Source organism: Triticum dicoccoides, chromosome 3A (assembly GCF_002162155.2).
Source record: "Triticum dicoccoides isolate Atlit2015 ecotype Zavitan chromosome 3A, WEW_v2.0, whole genome shotgun sequence".
Taxonomy (NCBI): domain Eukaryota; kingdom Viridiplantae; phylum Streptophyta; class Magnoliopsida; order Poales; family Poaceae; genus Triticum; species Triticum dicoccoides.
This window is the reverse complement of record NC_041384.1, coordinates 133,729,077-133,735,117: the sequence shown is the minus strand read 5'-3', so window position 1 is coordinate 133,735,117 and position 6,041 is coordinate 133,729,077.

Sequence of the window (6,041 nt, the reverse complement as noted above, 5' to 3'; positions counted from 1 at the left end):
ATCCTAATCTCGAAATACGCCAACCCAACATGTACCTTTGGAGACACCTGTAGAGCACCTTTATAATCACCCATTTACGTTGTGACGTTTGGTAGCACACAAAGTGTTCCTCCAACAAACGGGAGTTGCATAATCTCATAGTCACAGGAACATGTATAAGTCATGAAGAAAGCAATAGCAACATACTAAACGATCGGGTGATAAGCTAATGGAATGGGTCATGTCAATCAGATCATTCACCTAATGATGTTATCCCGTTAATCAAATAACAACTCCTTGTTCATGGTTAGGAAACATAACCATCTTTGATTAACGAGCTAGTCAAGTAGAGGCATACTAGTGACACTCTGTTTGTCTATGTATTCACACATGTATTATGTTTCCGGTTAATACAATTCTAGCATGAATAATACACATTTATCATGATATAAGGAAATAAATAATAACTTTATTATTGCCTCTAGGGCATATTTCCTTCATTGAGACCTCTAACAAGATCTTTGCCTACAAGATGGAGGGGGATAGCTTAGCCAGTGAGCAGGTGCTCAGAATGTCTGGGTACTTCAATCGCTTGAATCAAGTGGGAGTTAATCTCCAGATAAAAGAGTGATTGACAAAAGTTCTCCAGTCACTATCACCAAGCTTCTAGAGTTTCGTGACGAACTATAACATGCAGGGGATGATGATCCCGGAGCTGTTCGTCGTGCTTTAGGTCGTAATGGTAGAAATCAAGAAGGAGCATCAAGTGTTGATGGTTAACAAGACCACTGGTTTCAAAGAAGGGCAAGGGAAGGAGGGAAACTTCATGAATGGCAAGCCAGTTGCCCCTCCAGTGAAGAAACCCAAGAACCCAAACCCGAGACGAAGTGCTTCTATTAGGGGAACGGTCACTAGTAGCAGAATTGCCTCAAATACTTGGTAGATAAGAAGGCTGGTAACTTCAACAAAACTATATTTGGTATATGTGTTATTGATATGTACCTTACTAGTACTCCTAGTAGCACATGGGTATTAGATACCGGTTTAGTTGCTAATATTGGTAACTCGAAACAAAAGCTACAGAATAAACGGAGACTAGCTAAGGGCGAGGTGACGATGTGTGTTGGAAGTGTTTCCAAGGTTGATGTGATCACCATCGCACACTCCCTCTACCTACGGGATTAGTGTTGAACCCAGATAAATGTTGTTTGCATATGTGTCTGCGTTGAGCATGAACATGATTAGATCATGTTTATGGCAATATGATTATTCATTTAAGTCAGAGAATAATGGTTATTCTGTTTACATGAATAATACCTTCTATGGTCATGCACCCAATGTGAATGGTTAATTGAATCTCGGTCGTAGTGATACACATGTTCATAACATTGTTGCCAAAAGATGTAGAGTTGATAATGATAGTACCACGTTCTTGTGGCACTGCTGCTTAGGTATATTGGTGTAAAGCGCATGAAGAACCTCCATGCTAATGGGCTTTTGGAGTCACTTGATTTTGAATCACCTGACACATGTGAACCATGCCTCATAGGCAAGATGACTAAAACCCCGTTTTTTGGAACAATGGAACGGGCAAGTGACTTGTTGGAAATCACACATGCTGATGTGTGTGGTCCAATGAGTGTTGAGCACACAGTGGATATCATTATTTTCTCACCTTCACCGATGAATTGAGTAGATATGGGTATATTTACTTAATGAAGCATAAGTCTGAAACATTTGAAAAGTTCAAGCAATTTCAGAGTGAAGTTGAGAATCATCATAACAAGAAGATCAATTTCCTATGATCTGATCAAGGGGAGAGTATCTGAGTTATGAGTTTGGCAATCACTAAAGACAAGGTGGAATAGTTTCATAGTTGACGCCACCTGGAACACCATAGCGTAATGGTGTGTCCGAACATTGTAATCGCACCCTATTGGATATGGTGCGATCTGTGATGTCTCTTACCGATCTATCGCTATCATTTTGGGGTTATGCACTAGAGACAATTACATTCACTTTAAATAGGGCACCACCTAAGTCCGTGAAGATGACACCATATGAACTATGGTTTGGCAAGAAACCTAAGTTGTTGTTTCTTAAGGTTTGGGGCTATGATGCTTATGTCGATAGGCTTCGACCAGAAAAGCTCGAACCCAAAGCAGAAAATGGTGTCTTCATAGAATACCCAAACAAGACGATTGGGTATACCTTCTATCTCAGATCTGAGGGCAAGGTGTTTGTCGCTATGAACAGGTCCTTTCTCAAGAAAGAGTTTCTCTCAACGGAATTGAGTGTGAGGAAGATAGAACTTGATAAGGTTGTTGAACCTTTACTTCAACCAAAGAGTAGCACAGCACAAAAGATGTTTCTATGGCACCTACCTCAGTTGAAGAGAAAGCTAATGATGATGATCATGGATCTTTAGATCAAGTTACTGTCAAACCTCATAGGTCGACAAGGGTGTGTACAACTTTTGAGTGGTAACCCTGTCTTAAAGGTCATGTTGTTGGACAACGATGAACCTATGAGCTATGAAGAAGCGATGGTGGGCCCGGATTCCAACAAATGGCTAGGAGCCATGAAATCTGAGATAGGATCCATGTATAAGAATAAAGTATGGACTTTGGTGGACTTGCCCGATGATCGGCAAGCCATTTAGAATAAATGGATCTTTAAGAAGAAGACAGACGATGATGGTAATGTCACCATTTATGAAGCTCGACTTGTCTCAAATAAGTTTCCGACAAGTTAGGAGTTGACTGTGATGAGACTTTCTCAATCATAGCGATGCTAAAGTCTGTTAGAATTATGTTAGCAGTTGCTGCATTTTTCATTTACGAAATCTGGCAGATGGATGTCAAAACAAAGTTTCCTTGATGGTTTCCATGAGGAAAGGTTGTATGTGATACAACCAGAGGGATTTGTCGATCCTAAGGATGATAAAAGGTATACAAACTCCAGCGATCCTTCTATGGACTGGAGCAAGCATCTCGGAGTTGGAACATGCGCTTTGATGAGGTGATTAAAGCATTTGGGTTTATACAAAGTTTGCAAGAAACTTGTATTTGCAAGAAAGTGAGTGGGAGCACTACAACATTTTGATAACTATATGTGGATGACATATTGTTGATCAGAAATGATGTAGAATTTATGGAAAGCATAAAGGGTTGTTTGAATGGAGTTTTTCAAAGGAAGACCTATGTAAAATTGCTAACATGTTGGGTATCAAGATCTATAGACATAGATCAAGATGCCTGATAAGACTTTCACAGAGCACATACTTTGACATGATCTTGAAGGAGTTCCAGATGGATCAGTCAAAGAAGGAGTTATTGCCTGAGTTGTAAGGTGTGAAGTTAAGACTTGAAGCTCGACCATAGTAGAAGAAAGAGAAAGGACGAAAGTCGTCCCCTATGCCTTAGCCATAGGCTCTATATGATATGCCATGCTATGTACCGTGATGTGCCTTTCCATGTGTCTGGCAAGGGGGTATAAGAGTGATCTAGGAGTGGATCATTGGATAGCGGTCAACATTGTCCTTGGGAATAAGGAAATGTTTCTCGATTATGGAGGTGATGAAGAGTTCGGCATGAAGGGTTACGTCGATGCAAGCTTTAACACCTATCCGAATGACTCTGAGTAGCAAACCCGATACGTATAGTGGAGCAACAATTTGGAATAGCTCCAAGTGGAGCATAGTAGCAACATCTACAATATGAAATAGAGATTTGCGAAGAACACACGGATCTGAATGTTGTAGACCCATTGACTAAAACCTCTCTCGTAAGCATAACATGATCAAACCCTAGAACTCATTGAGTGTTAGTCACATGTTGATGTGAACTAGATTATTGACTCTAGTAAACTCTTGGGTGTTAGTAACATGGCGATGTGAACTATGAGTGTTGATCACATGGCGATGTGAACTAGATTACTGACTCTAGTGCAAGTGGGAGACTGTTGGAAATATGCCCTAGAGGCAATAATAAAATGGTTATTATTATGTTTCCTTGTTCATGATAATTGTCCATTATTCATGTTATAATTGTATTAACGGAAAACCGTAATACATGTGTGAATACATAGACCATAACATGTCCCTGGTAAGCCTTTAGTTGACTATCTCGTTGATCAATAGATGGTCGTGGTTTCCTGACCATGGACATTGGATGTCGTTGATAACGGGATCACATCATTGGGAGAATGATGTGCCGGACAAGACCCAATCCTAGGCATAGCATAAGATCATGTAGTTCGTTTGCTAGAGCTTTTCTAATGTGAAGTATCATTTACTTAGACCATGAGATTGTGCAACTCCCGGATACCGTAGGAGTGCTTTGGGTGTATCAAACGTCACAACGTAATTGGGTGGCTATAAAGGTGCACTACAGGTATCTCTGAAAGTGTCTGTTGGGTTGGCACGAATGGAGACTGGGATTTGTCACTCTGTATGACGGAGAGGTATCTCTGGTCCCACTCGGTAATGCATCATCATAATGAGCTCAATGTGACTAAGGAGTTAGTCATGGGATCATGCGTTACAGAACGAGTAAAGAGACTTGCCGGTAACGAGATTGAATGAGGTATGAGGATACCGACGATCGAATCTCGGGTAAGTAACATACCGATGGACAAAGGGAATTGTATACGGGATTGATTGAATGCCCGAAATTGTGGTTCATCCGATGAGATCATCGTGGAACATGTGGGAGCCAATATGGGTATCCAGATCCTGCTATTGGTTATTGGCCAGAGAGGTGTCTCGGCCATGTCTGCATGGTTCCTGAACCCGTAGGGTCTACACACTTAAGGTTCGGTGACGCTAGAGTTGTTATGGGAAATAGGAGGTGGTTACCGAAGGTTGTTCGGAGTCCCAAATGAGATCCTGGACATGACGAGGAACTCCGGAATGGTCCAGAGGTGAAGATCGATATATTGGACGAAGGGTATTGGAGTTAGGAATTGTTCCAGGGGTACCGGGTGACGACCAGTGTGTCCGAAAGGGGTTTTGCAGGCCCCGACAAGCGTTGGGGGACCTTATGGGCCAAGGGGAGGGGGCACATCAGCCCACTAATGGGTTGAGCAACCCTCCCACCCCATCTCATGTAACCTGGAGAGGTGGGGGTGGCTCCCCTAGGGCAGCCACCCCTCCCGGCTTGGGGGGCAAGTTTCCTAGGGGTGGGGACGCTCAAACCCATCTAGGGTTTCCCCTGTGGCCGCCGCCCCTCCCCTAGGGAAACCCTAGGGCGCCTCCTCCTCCCCCTTCCCCCTATATATAGTGAGGGGGAGAGAGAGCAGCCGCACCCCTTCCCCTGGCGCATCCCCTCCCTCCTCCAACACCTCCTCCTCTGTAGTGCTTGGTGAAGCCCTGCAGGAGAACCGCAAGCTCCACCACCACGTCGTCGTGCTGCCGGAGCTCTCCCTCAACTTCTCCTCTCCCCTTGATGGATCAAGAAGGAGGAGACGTCCCCGGACTATACGTGTGTTGAATGCGGAGGTGCCATCTGTTCCGCACTTGGATCGGATCTTCCGCGATTTGAATCACCGCGAGTACGACTCCGTCAACCGCGTTCTTGTAACGCTTCCGCTTAGCGATCTTCAAGGGTATGAAGATGCACTCCCTCTCTATCGTTGCTAGCATCACCTAGATTGATCTTGGTGACACGTAGGAAAATTTTAAATGATTACTATGTTCCCCAACAAATTGTAGTGGCCCGTGAGCCGCCGTCGCCAAATCGTCACCTCCACGGCCTTGTTTGGAACCGCCCTGCCTCGTATCCATTGCTATGGATACGGCCGCGCGCCGAGCCGACCCATGCAAAAAAGTTAGAGCACTACCGTTGCTGCCTTGCCCTGCGTGAAACTCATCCACGCTAGCTCCACCACCACGGCCCATGCACCGAACCACCCCTCACTCCAAAGTCGGCACTGTCAGCCACCTCTCCGCCGCGCTGAGCCGCCGTTTCTTCGCCTCCGACATGGTTTACTTTGTCGACCCACCGATGCCGCGCCATCTCCGCTACCTCCATTGCTGTGAGCCGGGCTGCCATCGTCTCTCC